General features: G+C 37.5%; 1 pseudogene; it reads right to left on the bottom strand.

Annotated features, from left to right (window-relative positions):
* Positions 1–8,918: 8,918 nt before the first annotated feature.
* LOC134346372 (RNA-binding protein 25-like) lies at positions 8,919–9,659 on the bottom strand (annotated as a pseudogene).
* Between the last annotated feature and the right edge of the window lie 7,949 nt (positions 9,660–17,608).

Genomic DNA, 17,608 nt, shown 5'->3' with positions numbered 1-17,608 from the left:
CACTGCTAGATTGATTAGATTTTTTAAAAATCCGTCTACTCTGTCAATTCTGATCTGGAAATATAACTAGAAATGTCTAGAAATTCAACCCAGATCAATATGGAAGTTGCACTGTGTAGTATCACCAGTGTCTGTTATTGTGTCTCTGAAAATGAATGAATTTGGAAGGGAGTATTGTACACTGAGGTTAATATGAAGTATGGTAACTCTATGGAAATACATTTCTTGGGGGAAATGATCTATTTTGTATCTAATTGTACTCTATTGCATCTGATCAGACTGGACATTATTGATTGCACAATGTGAATATATTCTATTTTTCAGTATGTACAGCCTGCAGTGCAAACAAAAATTCAACAAATAAAATTCCACAAATTAGAAGAGCCAAATTGCAAATTTCTTTTTATTTTGTGATCTGACATGATAACTTCTTGACAAATTAATTTACCATTGCTTCTCATAAAACAAACCATAAAAATCTTCATCAATTATATACTGGGTGGAGGGTGGAACAGATAAAGTACAAATTTAATTAAAAATGAAGTTTGTTGAGATCAAATGGATGGAGAGCTTGAGAAATTGGTGTGGGGCTGTACCAATGAACCTGCTACTGTAATGGATATTTACTCCTTGATTGATTACTAATCTCAACTGTCTAAACACAGCAACTGTAAGATACCAAATAGATGTAAGCAAATCTTCCAAGTACTAGTAGTTTGTTTAGTTTCTGGTCATAAATGCAAGTCTGTAATCAGTTCTTAAAATGTAAATGAAAAGTAGTAATCAGCTTAAAATTAAAACAAGCACTCTGTATAAAATAGCTTTGCAAACAAGCTCTGTATTTTGTAGACACTTTATCTGTGGAAAATCAAATGCTAGCTCACTGCACCTGCTTTATTGCTGCTCAAAGCTACAGGATAAGACAATAGGTTGTTTAATTTGGGTTATTTCAAGCAGACAAGCCGACTCTTAAGTTACATAGTACAATGAAGCTTACAAAACAGATGAATAGCATATCAATAACTGATGTGCTTATAGTTGGAATTTTATGTACTCAACAAAGTTAGTTTCCCAGGATTAATGGAAGGTAGCTGCTAACTGTGTCTCAGAAGATGCTTTCAGACCATTTGCTTACTTGCATCATACACCAGGGTGCTCTCTTCAGTTACCTGATGAGATAGCCATATCCCCTGGCCAGGAGCAGATGTCGTTAGGTGGTGCCCAATCTTCAACAAGTGTTTCACCCTTAACCACTACACTCTCCAGTTGGCAGGTCAGCAGTGGTGGCCAAGTCACTGCCCATCTGCTCCTGACTTTCAGTTCAACACCTCTCTCCTACTCCATATCCAGCAAGAGGGTCTTTCTGCTTCCTCCCCCATCCTGTGAGCTGCTTGGTCATTGCTCTTTTCATCAAGGCCCAGCGCAGACTGCAACCTCCATGCCAACCTTGATAGGAACCCTCTACAGACAATCTCTATAGCCATATCTGTGATCCTTTGTCCCTGCACTACTGGACCAAGGCCTGGTACTTCAGGGCTTTCCTTTTGTGTGCCTCTTCATATCCTTCCTCCCATGGCACTGTGAGCTCCACCTGGATGAGTTGCTTGTCTTCGGTGGACCACAGTTGTCAAAGTGTGGTTTGCACCAACTCTGGGAACTACAGCTTCTTCTTCACATCGACCCTCATCTCCCATGATTTGGCAGTTTGCAGTAGATTGGATTTAGGATATCTGAAGAAATATCATCTGTGTGTGAAGTCACCCAAATGGAAGAAAAATGGTATAAATGTAGAGAGATTCAGGCTTATTAGGAATAGGCTAAAGGGCATCAATAATCATGGAAGAAACACTGAGTGAACTCCAGCTTCTGTTTCTACAATGGGCATCTTATTCAATTGCATTGTGGGTTTGTATTTTTAGTTTATAAGAATTGGATGTGTTTGGAAATCCTTTGTTGTTATGTGTTAGAAATGGTTTGTAATTTGGATGTATTTAAGATAGAAATCCTCTGAAAGTTTTAAAAGTGTTTTGAGAGTATTGTTTGGATCTAAACTTGTGTTGCTGGAAATAAATGAACCGTGTTTTAAACTAATTTGTTGGCTGGAAGTACCTTCTCCTTTTAGGGGAGGGGATCCACTGCTCAGGTAGTGGGTATTGGCAGCTAAACTTAGCATGGAGAATAAACAGGGAAGTGAAGTAATCTTTGAAGATTGGATAAAACAGAGACACCTCCTTCTCCCTTATTCAGGAGAGAGAGAGAGAGAGAGAGAGCGCATGTGGTATCTCGAATACCCGGTGAAACGCGAAGTCTTTGGGGTAACTGCAAGTCTGTGTCTTTGCTATGACTTTGCTCATGCTTGAGCGCTTGTTGGTGGGTGCTGATGCTTTTCTTTGCTGGTGGGGGGAGGGGGGATCATTGCTTGCTGCCGTTTACACGCGGGAGGGAGGGGAGCTGGAGGGGGGACTTGGGGGTTCTGAACTGTCATCCATTCTTTGGGGCAGTCCTCTGTTTTCATGGATGTTTGCAAAGAAAAAGCATTTCAGGATGTATATTGTATACATTTCTCTGACATTAAATTGGACCTTTGAACCTTTAATTACAGTATAATCTCCCTATATTGAAAGTACTCATGGCTATTTATAGGACTTAAGATCTTTGAGTTTAGAAGTTAGGTCTGCAAATCCAATATCATTGCACTACCTATTCTGACAATGAATAATTCAGATCTTCTGATACAATTTCAAGCAACATAAGCACATGTAATGAAAGAGCAGTGCAGACTGTCCTGGCTCTGTTAATTGGAAGGGTTCCAGTGTCCAAGTACTTATTCCATTCTTTTTTTAATATTGTGTTCTGTTGAATGTTGGTCCCATGATGAACTCGGTTGACCCTATGAAAACATTGTCAGAGAATACAATGGCTGTATGTCCATTGAGATAGAATAATGCCCAGGTAACAACATAAATGAGGGTAAAAATGTACATTTTGCATGTTCTTCTTTCACCCACTTTTCTTGATTGGTTATGGGTGAGATTGAGACTCTACACGTCTTTCTTTCTTTTTCAATCTTTTTATTAATTTCATAATATAGAAACAAAACATAGCAATAATACAAATAGGAGATATATTGTTACACTTAAAATAAGTAATTGTAAGACCAAACAGTGTAAATTAACAAAGCTCCCAATCGTGTAAAACTAACAATGAATAATACAAAGCAAAAAAAAAGGGAAAAAAAACATGAAAAAGAAAAAAAAATTAAAAAAAAACAAACCCCATTCCCCAAAAAAAACTAAACAGAATTAATCAACTAAACTAAAAGACTTGGACAGTACTAACAACTTAAAAATGGGAAAGAAGAAAACCTTAGTGTCGACGACTCCATTCCTCTCAACCAGCAGTACAGAGAGATAAAACAAGTTTGGAAATGATCAAATTACATCAAATGAAAATGCTGAATGAATGGCCTCCAAGTTTTTTCAAACTTAATGGAAGGGTCATAAACCACACTTCTAATTTTTTCCAAATTCAAACACACCATAGTTTGTGAAAAACAATGAAATACAGTAGGAGGGTTAATCTCTTTCCAATTCAACAGAATGGATCTTCTAGCCATTAAAGTAAGAAATGTAATCATCCTACGGGACGAAGAGGTTAAATAATTTGAATCTATCATTGGTAATCCAAAGATAGCAGTAACTGGATGAAGTTGTACGTCTATATTCAAGACCATTGAAATAATATCAAAAATATCTTTCCAATATTTTTCCAGCAAAGGACATGACCAAAACATGTGGGTTAAAGAAGCCATCTCAGAATGATATCTGTCACATATTGGATTAATATAAGAATAATAACGAGATAGTTTATCTTTGGACATATGAGTCCTGTGCACTACTTTAAACTGTATTAACACATGTTTAGCACATATAGAGGATGAATTAACCAACTGAAGAATTTTTTTCCCATTTTTCAATGGGTATATTAATCTTAAATTCTCTTTCCCAGTCAGCTTTAATTTTATTAGAAGCATCGGGACATAAATTCATAATTATATTATATATAGAAACATAGAAACATAGAAAATAGGTGCAGGAGTAGGCCATTCGGCCCTTCGAGCCTGCACCGCCATTTATTATGATCATGGCTGATCATCCAACTCAGAACCCAGCCTTCCCTCCATACCCCCTGACCCCTGTAGCCACAAGGGCCATATCTAACTTCCTTTTAAACATAGCTAATGAACTGGCCTCAACAGTTTGCTGTGGCAGAGAATTCCACAGATTCACCACTCTCTGTGTGAAGAAGTTTTTCCTAACCTCGGTCCTAAAAGGCTTCCCCTCTATCCTCAAACTGTGACCCCTCGTTCTAGACCTCCCCAACATCGGGAACAATCTTCCTGCATCTAGCCTGTCCAATCCCTTTAGGATCTTATACGTTTCATTCAGATCCCCCCTCAATCTTCTAAATTCCAACGAGTACAAGCCCAGTTCATCCAGTCTTTCTTCATATGAAAGACCTGCCATCCCAGGAATCAATCTGGTGAACCTTCTTTGTACTCCCTCTATGGCAAAGATGTCTTTCCTCAGATTAGGGGACCAAAACTGCACACAATACTCCAGGTGTGGTCTCACCAAGGCCTTGTACAACTGCAGTAGTACCTCCCTGCTCCTGTACTCGAATCCTCTCGCTATAAATGCCAGCATACCGTTCGCCTTTTTCACCGCCTGCTGTACCTGCATGCCCACTTTCAATGACTGGTGTATAATGACACCCAGGTCTCGTTGCACCTCCCCTTTTCCTAATCGGCCACCATTCAGATAATAATCTGTTTTCCTATTTTTGCCACCAAAGTGGATAACTTCACATTTATCCACATTAAATTGCATCTGCCATGAGTTTGCCCACTCACCCAACCTATCCAAGTCACCCTGCATCCTCTTAGCATCCTCCTCACTGCTAACACTGCCACCCAGCTTCGTGTCATCCGCAAACTTGGAGATGCCGCATTTAATTCCCTCATCCAAGTCATTAATATATATTGTAAACAACTGGGGTCCCAGCACTGAGCCTTGCGGTACCCCACTAGTCACCGCCTGCCATTCTGAAAAGGTCCCGTTTATTCCCACTCTTTGCTTCCTGTCTGCTAACCAATTCTCCACCCACACCAATACCTTACCCCCAATACCGTGTGCTTTAAGTTTGCACACTAATCTCCTATGTGGGACCTTGTCAAAAGCCTTTTGAAAATCCAAATATACCACATCCACTGGTTCTCCCCTATCCACTCTACTAGTTACATCCTCAAAAAATTCTATGAGATTCGTCAGACATGATTTTCCTTTCACAAATCCATGCTGACTTTGTCCGATCATTTCACCGCTTTCCAAATGTGCTGTTATCACATCCTTGATAACTGACTCCAGCAGTTTCCCCACCACCGACGTTAGGCTAACCGGCCTATAATTCCCCGGTTTCTCTCTCCCTCCTTTTTTAAAAAGTGGGGTTACATTAGCCACCCTCCAATCCTCAGGAACTAGTCCAGAATCTAACGAGTTTTGAAAAATTATCACTAATGCATCCACTATTTCTTGGGCCACTTCCTTAAGCACTCTGGGATGCAGACCATCTGGCCCTGGGGATTTATCTGCCTTCAATCCCTTCAATTTACCTAACACCACTTCCCTACTAACATGTATTTCGCTCAGTTCCTCCATCTCACTGGACCCTCTGTCCCTTACTATTTCTGGAAGATTATTTATGTCCTCCTTAGTGAAGACAGAACCAAAGTAATTATTCAATTGGTCTGCCATGTCCTTGCTCCCCATAATCAATTCACCTGTTTCTGTTTGCAGGGGACCTACATTTGTCTTTATCAGTCTTTTCCTTTTTACATATCTATAAAAGCTTTTACAGTCCGTTTTTATGTTCTCTGCCAGTTTTCTCTCATAATCTTTTTTCCCCTTCCTAATTAAGCCCTTTGTCCTCCTCTGCTGAACTCTGAATTTCTCCCAGTCCTCAGGTGAGCCACTTTCTCTGGCTAATTTGTATGCTACTTCTTTGGAATTGATACTATCCCTAATTTCTCTTGTCAGCCACGGGTGCACTACCTTCCTTGATTTATTCTTTTGCCAAACTGGGATGAACAATTGTTGTATAATTGTTGTATATAATTGCTACTACACCTTTCTGAGAAAGATTTAAATCTAAAATTTTTTCCGAAGTGTCCATTGGATATGGGTGTGGAAAATTAGGAGAAACAGTAACTAAAAAGTTTCTAATCTGTAGATATCTAAAAAAGTGAGATCTGGGTAAGTTATATTTATTAGAGAGTTGATCAAAAGACATGAAACAATTATCCAAAAATAAATCGCGAAAAGATATTATACCTTTGGTTTTTCCAGTCAGAGTAAGCTTGATCCATAGTGGAAGGTTGAAAAAGGAAATTTGATATAATGGGACTTGCTAGAATAAATAGATTAATCCCAAAAAATCTCCGAAATTGAAACTATACGTAAAGTATGCTTAACTATTGGGTTATTCATTTGTTTATACAATTTATAAGAAGTAAAAGGAAGCGAAGTTCCTAAAACCGAACCCAAGGAAAGCCCATGTAATGAATTACTTTCAAGATTTACCCAGTGTGGGTTTAAAGATACATCCAAATCTCGTAACCAAAATTTTAAATATCGAATATTAATTGCCCAATAATAGAATCTAAAATTCGGGAGGGCAAGCCCCCCCCCCTTTTTAGATTTCTGTAGATACCTTTTACCTAACCTAGGATTTTTGTTCTGCCAAATATATGAGGAAATTTTTGAATCTACGTTATCAAAAAAAGATTTTGGGATAAAAATTGGAACCAATTGAAATACATACAAAAATTTGGGCAAAATGATCATCTTAATAGCATTAATCCAACCAATCAAAGACAAAGAGATTGGTGACCATTTAGTAAACAAAAGTTTAATCTGATCAATTAAAGGTAAAAAATTAGCTTTAAATAAATCTTTATATTTTTTCGTAATTGTTATCCCTAAATATATAAATAAATCAGTAACCAATTTAAATGGTAAACATCCATAAATAGGTACCTGCTTATTTAAAGGGAATAATTCACTCTTATTAAGATTCAATTTGTAACCAGAGAAGTTACTAAATTGAGCCAACAAACCTAGAGTAGCAGGAATTGACTTCTCCGGATTGGAGATGTATAACAACAAATCATCTGCATATAATGATAATTTATGTATATCGTTTCTGCGGGTAATACCAAAAATATTTGGCGAGTCACGAATAGCAATTGCTAAAGGTTGAGGGGCAATATTGAATAGTAAAGGACTAAGAGGGCAACCTTGCCTAGTACCACGAAAAAGACGAAAAAAAGATCTATGATTATTTGTACAAACCGAGGCTACCGGGGAGTAATATAACAATTTAATCCAAGATATAAATGTCAGACTAAAATTAAATTTCTCAAGAACATTAAATAAATAAGGTCATTCAACTCTGTCAAAGGCTTTCTCAGCATCTAATGAGATAATACATTCCGGGGTAGTGAGTGAGGGGGGTATAAACAATATTCATTAACCTCCTAATATTAAAGGATGAATAGCGATTTTTAATAAATCCGGTTTGACCCATGGATATAATTAACACCTTTTCTAACCTAGTTTCTAGAATTTTTGAAAAAATTTTTGAGTCTACATTCAAAAGAGATATCGGTCTGTATGATGCACAATCAGTAGGATCTTTATTCTTTTTAAGGATTAGAGAAATAGAGGCTTCATAAAATGATTGTGGTAATTTACCTAAACTGATTGCTTCCTTGAATATTGTAGACAACTTTGGAGAGAGAATGGAGGAAAAGAATTTTTAAAATTCCACTGTAAACCCATCCGGACCGGGTGCTTTACCAGAATTCAGTGATGAGATTGCAGTTATTATTTCTTCCTCTGAAATGGAAGTTTCTAATGATAAGCAATCTTCGGGTGATAAGACTCTACATGTCTACGTGCATTTCATATGAAGACTTTCATTCCTACTATACGCAGCAGATTGAAGTCCTAGTTGTTATCCAGAACATTTTCCACAGAACCAACAAATCAGGGGTTTCTTTTCCAACTTATCAATGATGAAAGAAAGAGGAATAGCAATATTCTCAAATTATATGATAAAAAGAAACCACTTTATAGGGATGAGACTGTATAACTTCACAGGCACTACAATTATTTTCTTAGCAACAGGTATATTGGTGAACATGTGAGGTAATTATTTTCTCAATATCTGACACTAGTTTAGTCAGTACCGGTACTACCAGGCTACCTGTATGTTTGGTAACTTCAAAACACTGAACTAATTCAAACGTACACCAGCGAGCCAAGAGATGCGAGACTTAAGTTTGTTCTTTCTTTTAAGTGACGCACGCACATTTCACGTGGTAGCGTCATGATGTATACAATTGATGTATTTTTACATATAACCTGTAATGAATTATTTAAATAAAGAATGCTCAATCAACAACATATTTGCAATATTATTCAAATACTACTGAAATATTAAATACACAACATTCCTCCATGCATAGTTATAAACTCCAACTCAATATAGAATGCATTTCAAAGATATACATAGCATATGCATATCAACTATATAATGAAACTACTATACACACTACTATACAACTACTATACACACTTTCACAGCATAGTCAATTTTTAAATTGTCCCATTCAGGCCTAAAGATTTAATTGCTGTGGAGTTTTTTTTACTCTTGTGGGATAATCACTTCCCCGACAAGGGAAGTTACTCTGCTTGGCAGGTAAGACTTGTGGCCGTGAAACAATCTCAGCTTTTGTGCCTCCTCCATGGTGGTTGTAGGAGTTGACTCTGAGACAGTAGGAAGTGATTCTGACAGCTCTAGCCATCTTTCTTCTCTTTTTCTACTTCTTTTTTATGCCTTCCTTTTTCTTCTTCGCACTTTTTGTGAGTATCTCTGAATTTGTTAATTTCTCAAAGAAATTTGGTCTCATTTATACTCTTCCATTTCCATAGCACTGTCATCCTCCGCTTTCATTTCCTTTTTTGTCTTTCTAGTTTGTGCATCTTGACCTTGAGAAGGTGCATTTAGTTCATTTGAGTATTCTCTTATTAATCCTTCTATTGCTCCCATTACAATCGAAACTCTCCATTTTGGTTTCCTCATCCACAACATTTTCTGAAAAATCCTCTGTTTCCACATCGCCACTGACTCCTTTCTTTTTGGCCTTCCATTCAGCCAGCTGGGCTTTGGTCTTTGCATCTACTAATACAAGCAGCTTTTTGTCTTGCACTTGAAGTTCATGCAATAACCTTAATGCACACAAAGTAGATTCTGGTGCTTTTTACTCACAAAAGCTGAATGCTTGCAACTTTTCTGAAGCTCCTTGCACTCTGTTCCAGCTTAAAACCAGCCACATTTAGCAAGTAACTGCCTGATTAACAGATCAGAAGCTTTCTCAGATATCTCACCTACAAAACTGTTGTAGTTGGACCACTGCTTTCATCACTTTCATGATTCCTCTGAGCAGCATGATCCTTCCTTAGTCCAATATGCTTTCCCACCAGAGGCTCAAAGGCTGGCACCAACACTCGTTTGTACTCGATAGGGGAGCAGTTCATGTCTACAGCATGGAGACAATTGTGGCCTCATTCAGTACCTTTCACTTTCAGTTGACTTTATTGTAGGAAATGGTGGATAGATCTACAATCAGGTTGTAGTTGTCTCAACCAGTCATGTCCCCAGAATGTTGATGCCCCTGTTTTTACCACATGCAAATGCAATGTGGCTTTTTGACTATTGTATATCACTGTTACGAATGTCATTCCCACAGGAGTTATCTTTTCTCCAGTATACGTTCTTAGTTGGAAGTCTGCAGGCTTCAGTTCAGTATCTTTGAAATGTCTTTCAAACTCATTTTGTGGAATGAATGTAACAGCTGAGCCAGTGTCTAATTCCATTTTAATTAATTTGCTGTTCACTTCTGCTGTAAGCTATATTGCTTTTCTTGCGTTTAGTTAAGAGTTATTTTTGAATACTTTCTTGTAAGGTACCACGAACTAAACATAGTTCATCTTTAAGGCTCTTACAAACTGACAATTTTCAGACAATCTCTTCAGTCAGGATGGTGAAATTGGGAGAAGGTTCCAGGGAATGCTGGGTGGAAAGGTTTTCTGAGGATACTAGTGTGGGTTGAGGCCTTTTTTTGGCGGGAGCTGGGAGAAGATAGATGGGAAGATGGCTGAGAATGCTGTCCATGTTGCACAAAGTGCTTTGTGTAGATGAATGGCTTCAAAGACCAATACTCCCACAGGAGAGACTGTTTGTTCGAGATGGATTTCAACCGACATTCGGAAGTTGGTGCGTGCTTTCATGCGGACCAAGGGTCCACCACGTGAGTTACAGACAAGTTTGTGATGAGCTCCAACTTACGTGCACATTTGACTGTTAAAATATAATGGGCCCTTTTTGATTTTTTTTCTTTCTTTCCTGTAATAACTGTTAGCCTAAGTAAACGTTCTTAAATATACTTCTTTATAATTGTATGCAATGTACAATTTGTTATTTCTTGCTGACGGGTGGTTGCTGGGAGCAGTAGATCACACAGCATTCACACAAACCAGGTTTGTGTGGGTAAGACATCACAACCTCACGGATTTGGCGGGACTAATGTCGTGTACACTCTGGACACATCAAGACTGAGAAAGGTGAGGATCTCGCCGTGGAGTCTAGTGGCTGTTAGTGAGGGGCTAACAAGTCACATTTCCAGAGATACCCAGTAAAAAGGGGTTTCACAGGAAATCCAAGAGAAATGAGTTTTTAAGTGTGTTCTTTACTTCAAGTGAGGTGCGCATGTATTATATAATAGAGTTATCGCAATGCAGTTCTCTTATTTTTGCATATAACCATATAACCCATAATAAAATATTTAGACAAACAAATAATGCTTAATCAACAACATATTTCCAATATTATTCAAATACTACTGATACTATATACTAAATACACAACTCTAGGTGGCAGGCATTAAGGTTGACAGTTTGGATCCAACCAGAGCAAAACAATTGCTCTATCTGTCATCTTTCAGCAACCTGAGACCCAGATTATACTGATATTTTGATTTCATTAAGCACAGCAGTTTAACTGTGTTTAATAATGGCCATCCTGTTACACTGTGCCTGGTATGGAACATGGAAAATTGACCCGATGTCACCCTGTATGGTATGGATGCCAGGTTTATGTGAAAGAGGATATAAGGAATTGTTCTCCAAGGACACTGAATGTGTCAGATACAGCCAATTTCCTTTTGTGAGCTTAGCTTAAGTGACAGGTCTTTGCATCTGTCACCATTCATTCCGACAGAAAGGCTCAATACTTCCAGTAGCATTATTTTTCTGAAATAAGAGCAAAGCAGAGCATTAAAGAAATCAGTCAAACCAGCTTCACAGTTCCTACCACAGATTCCATAAGATACACTATGCCTTTTATCTTACTTAACTTCTGATAATATTAAAGCTTCAGAAAATTGAAGTATATTTTCATCTCTGCTGCTCCACCAACTCGTTCCACAAAATAAAATCAATGATCTCTGTTTCATGTGAAAAATACTGAAATAAACATTTATTTTCTTCCCATAAAATGCAGTTAACACAATTATAAATATTTACAAATCTTTAGAAATCCAGACTACATTATATCTAGTAACCTTTGATCACATACCACAGCCATCATCAATAAGTGTCAGTGCTTCTCCCAGGAGACTTTTCACTCAGATAAAATTTGAACAAATCTACAATTCCAATTTAGAGCTTGAGCAGTCTCCTTTGAGGCCATTATATCCCCAGACCAGCCATGGAAGTTAGGCAAAGTATATTTCTCAATAAATAAACACAGATCTTTGGGGGGGAGGGAGGAACTACATTTGGATGAGTAATGCCTGATTAAAACACACCCCTACCATTAACCAGATAGTATTCGAAGGCTTCAACCAAAGATCCCTATGGAGAAAGTATACAATTTGATTTAAAAATTATCAGCATGTATATTTTTTGAGTTATTTCAAAATATAGTAGCAGAATTCAAGTCTTAAAATTCAAGACTGTTTATTGTCATTCTTCAGTACACGAGTGCAAAGGAGAATGAAGTGATTGTTACTCTGGTTCTGATGCAGCAAAGGAACGCAGTAAGTATGAAGAACACAATAAATATAAATAAATGAGATTAGCTTGTATACATAGACTCAGGCATACTCTGAGAATATGGGTTCAATTTAGAAAATATCATGGCCTTTATAGTTTTTCCCTTTCTAGCCCTATTCTATACAATCATTTATTTCAACCTTCTATGCAGGATTCCACATTCCAAAACTGGTGTAGGAGAGGTATCAGGCGTTTTGAAGATCTTTTTATAGACCATCAGTTTGCGACTTTTGAACAGTTGTCTACGAAGTTTAATTTACTGAATACTCATTTTTTTAGATATCTTCAAATTAGACATTTCATTAGCCCTTTAATACCACATTTTACTGAACAACCTGATAAAAATGTTGTAGACTTGTTTCTTCAAATGAACCCCTTAGGTAAAGGTTTAATTTCTACTATTCGTGTCAAATTTATGAATCTTAGAATTTGCCCTTTGTGATAAAATTAAAACTGCTTGGGAACTTGACTTTGGTTTTTCTTTGTCTGATAAGGTTTGGGATTCAATTCTTAAGTCAGTCAATTCAATTTCTTTATGTGCTCGTCATTGTCTTTTGCAGTTTAAAGTTGTCCACAGGGTTCATATGTCTAAAACCAAATTGGTGAAGTTTTATCCTGATATTAGTCCCTGGTGTGACAAATGCAAAGAAGGTGAGGCTTCCCTTATTCATATGTACTGCGCCTGTCCTTCTTTGGAAAAATTTTGGAAAGATGTTATTTTAACTTTATCTTCTATATTAAATTGTCAATTGGAACCTGATCCTTTGATCGCTCTTTTCGATATTTCTCGAGACTCTGACAAGCATTTGATCCCGGCTAAACGACGAACATTGTCTTTTGCCTCTCTTTTAGCTAGACATGTAGTACCCCTTAAGTAGGGAGATGTAGTTCCCCCTACCCATGTTCAATGGCTTAGGGATATTATGTCTTGTTTAGATCTTGAAAAGATTTATTATTCACTTTTTAATTCAGACATAAAGTTCCATAACGTGTGGGGACCTTTTCTAGAATATTTTCATAATTCTCTTCTAGATTGACAGGTGTATTTTTTTTTCTTCCCTTAATAGTCAGATCCTGCATTTCCAGCTTTCTTTGATTCCTTGATTAGGTAGCAGGCTGCTTTTTTTTATTATTATTATCCATTTCTCTTTTTACTACAATATATAGTTCTGGGGTGATAAAAGTTTATCTCAAATGTCCTTTAAATATTTATACTTATAATATAATGGTTGGCTTGGAGTTGGATAGTGGGTGGGTTGGGTGCTTTTCTTTCTATTTTTCATTTTTAATATGGGTGACTTGCTCATTTGTTAAGATATGTATTATTGCTATTTTTGTCTGTATTGCAATGATCCTTCTATTTACACTATTGATTTCTTTTTCTTCTATGCTGTAGTTGGTAGAAAATCATAAATACAATATTAAAAAAATACATCGACTAATTGTTTGTATGTAGTGACATAACATACTGCAGTATCTGTACATAAGGTGATTCTGACAGGAAATGATAAATTAAGAGTGATAATGGTGTTGTTTCCAGAATGATAGTGCATGGTTTCTGTACATCTTGCAACAGATCATCATCATTATTGAAAATTATTGCTGAAATTTGTTTTCTCCCAGCGGCTCAATTCAATTGGGAGCAGGAAAGGGTTCAGCTCACAAATCTGTGAGTAAGATTTAAAAAGGAGCATTCATGGGCTTTTAACAACTTTTCTGGCAGCCCAATCGAATCGGGAGAGAAAGAGGAGGCAACGCACAAGTCCATGAGTGAGATTTGAAATGGATCGTTTGTGGAATTTTGGTATTTTCTGGCAGCCCAGTCAAATAGCAATTCATTAGCAAGGGCAAATGAAAATAAGGCAGGGCTAAGAGGAGCAGCCATTGTGTGAGTGGACCATTGTTAGAATGGGGATGCTTTGGCTCATCAGAATTCGGCAAGAACGGGCCCTCTGGCAAGGTAAGAATCTGGTAAGTTTCTTCTTCATTCTTCATTTATCTGTTATTACATACGGTAGTTAGAGCAGTGAGGATGGCTCCAGGGGCTGTGTTGTGTTCTTTATGTGAGATGTGGGAATTTTGGGAAAATCCATCCTTCTGGATAATCACATCTGCACCTGGTGCACTGAGCAGTCGCTCCTCAGAGAACGTATTAAAGAACTGCAACTGCAGCTCGATGACTTTCAGTTCATATAAAAACTGAGGAGTTGATAGCTAGGGTTTAAAGGGAGGTAGTCACCCCTATGTTGCAGGAGGCAGGCACTTGGGTGACTGTCAAGAGAGGGAAAGGAAATGGACAGCCAGTGCAGAGTATGCTTGTGACAATTCCCCTCAATAATAAGTGTACTATTTTGGATACTATTTGGGGGTAAGCCACAGCGACTGGGTCTCCGGCATTGAGACTGGTGCTGTGGCTTAGAAGGGAAGGGGGAGAAGCAGACTACAGTAGTGATAAGGGATTCCACAGTTAGAGGAGTTTATGAAGACTGATGTGCCAAAAACTTTCCCTGCGACTGTATCTACTTATGACATTACTTTCAAGGGACTATGGACCTATAGTCCCAGATCCCTCTGTTCTGCCGCACTCCTTAGCGCCCTACTGCTCACTGTCTAAGACCTACTTCGGTTGGTCCACCCAAAGTGTAACACCTCACACTTACCTGCATTAAATGCCATCTGCCGTTTTTCAGCCCATTTTTCCAGCTAGTACAGATACTGCTGCAAGCTTTGATAGCCCTCCTTGCTGTCCACTACAGCTCCATACCTAGCGTTATCTGCAAATTTGCTGATCCATTTTTCCACATTATCATTTAGATTGTTAATATAGATGACAAACAGCAATGGACCCTGCAGTGATCTCTGCAGCACACATCTAGCCACAGGTCTCCAGTCAGAGGCAACCATCTATAACCACTCTCTAACTTCTTCCATGAAGTCAAAGTCTAATCCAATTTACTACCTCATCTTGAATGCCAAGCAACTGAACTTTCTTGACCAACTCCATGCAGACCTTGTTAAAAGCTTTATTAAAGTTCATGTAGAAAATATCTACTGCCCTGCCTTCATCAACTTTCATAATAACTTCATCAAGAAACATTATAAGTCCGGTTAAGTCATGGATTCTTGAGTCGTCGCTGTAAACATGTCCCACTAAAAAAAGTGCTAAGTCCGTTGAAAATAAATAATATTTTTTCTGATTTAAAATAATCAGGGTTGATCATCTGAGGGTCTTTTGCATAAATGCAACATTTTTTCATATGCTTGTTTTTAATTTTATAAATTATATGATTATATGATAGCCCAGTACCCACAAAGTCAGTTGTCCTCAGACAAGAGATTATCATTTCAATTTGATAAAAAAGTGTGAAAAAATAATTTAAAATGTATAATATATATGCTAGATGAAAGAGTAGAGTGAAACACCTATTAAAACTAAAAGCAGTGAATTTTCAACAATATTTACTTTTATTTTGTGGTTGCTCAAAATGTGTCCCAAGTTTTTGTCAACACCGTCAGATGTTTATAAAAAAAGCAATAAAATCAGGCAACCACATGGTCAACTATATTCCTGAGGACCCCCTTTCCACCCTCCACATCTGCTAAATGCAACAAGGTCAAACAAACTCCTGTAAGTTTTCTATTTTTTCAATAATTTTTACATATTTATTGATGTTGCTACTGTCACAACCATGATGTGTCAACACTGTCTCTTTTGTATAAAAAGAATTATTTTACAATATGATATAAATTTATGCATTTTAAGTAGAGGCCAGAGGCAGCTAGCAACAGAGGGAAAACAAGATGGCTCCTGTATACAACTCATGCATGTCATGTAAAAAAGTGTGTTCTTGTCACCACTGTCAGACATTAAAACTGTTAGGTTTTCTGTCTGATGGTGGTGACACATAGTTTGATAGTGTTGACAAAACATCCAAATCATCCTCAATGGAGGCCTGAATATAATTCATGATCAAACTAAATAGTAATAGGGCTTGTAATGTTTCATTAACCTCTTTATTTATAATATACATAATTTCCCCTTTATTTCTTCCACACACAGGCCTACAATATTTCCTTATTATATGTATCACCAATGACTAAAAACATAAATGAATTTAGTTGCACCATTTCATAATCATTTTATAAAATTTCACCAAATTAAATGTAATTAAATTCATAGTAATTTTGCACAATTTCATAATAATTCCATTAAATTCTGACCTTCCTTTTACGTATTTTAGGAAGTTATGGTTAGGCAGCAGCTATCAGTGGAGGAGCAAAGGAGAAGAAACAGAGATTACCAAAAAAAGCAGAGAGAGAAAGTATATAGAGAGCCAGAGTTAAAGGAGGAATACTTGAGAAAGGAAAAGCAAAGATGGAAGAAGAGAGTAGAGGATGGGAAGATAAAAACTATCAGTGATTTGAATGAAAGGGAAAAGAGGAGTAAGAGAAAGGCATGGAAACATAGACAGCAAGAGTCAAGACAGCGTAAGAGAAAGGACCCAGAATGCCCAGAAACTCCCCCAGATAGTCCATTGGATCAGACTATACAGGAGCCAGCTCACAGTAGGCAGTCTATAGCAGGGGAAAGGGAAAGAAAGAAAATAAGAGCGAGATACCTGAGAGAGATGAAAGCTTTGAAAAATAAACTTCAAGAGATAATAAAAGATAGGAACAAACTGAAAAAGCGTTGGTGATGAGAGCAAACTAGCAATATAAAAACGCAAGAATCAACAAGAAAAAAAAACAGAGCAGATACTACGGGGAAGCAAACTCAAAAACCCCTCGATCAAGAAAACTCTGCTCTTCCACAACTGTCTCATTCAAGAATTTAATCAAAACAAAAATAATTCTGCTCAAGTCTGCTCAAAAATCAAAGAATTTGACTCTGTCAGGCAGGGTTCTAAAGAAATATCGCCTAATACACCAGACAAAGCAGTTCGGGCTGACATACAACACACTGTGAAAGAGAAGGACTACTGACAAAAAATCCACTTATATTCAAACAATAACCCAGATGGTTCAGGATTTCTACCATAATGCTGCACGAATGATGACTGGCAAACAGGACACGATAACACGGAAGAAAATAAAGCATTAGAGAATGATTCTGACTGGCACAATATTCAACCTCCACAGGGAGTTCATCAAAAAGGAACCAACCGTAAAACTCAGTTATTCATCCTTCTGTGCTATGTCACAGCACCAAAACCATCAGATTGAAAGACATGCCAATGCCATGAAAATGCAGAGCTGATGTTTGAGGTCCTAAGAACATATGGTATTGTCAAGTCTAGCAAATTGGAGGATAGTTTTGAACTTGTATATTGTTCTCAGACAAGCAAGGCATGTCTTCTGCGCTCCTGCACCTG

This window comes from Mobula hypostoma, chromosome 1 (genome assembly GCF_963921235.1).
Source record: "Mobula hypostoma chromosome 1, sMobHyp1.1, whole genome shotgun sequence".
Taxonomy (NCBI): domain Eukaryota; kingdom Metazoa; phylum Chordata; class Chondrichthyes; order Myliobatiformes; family Myliobatidae; genus Mobula; species Mobula hypostoma.
This window is presented reverse-complemented; position numbering and strand designations above follow the sequence as displayed.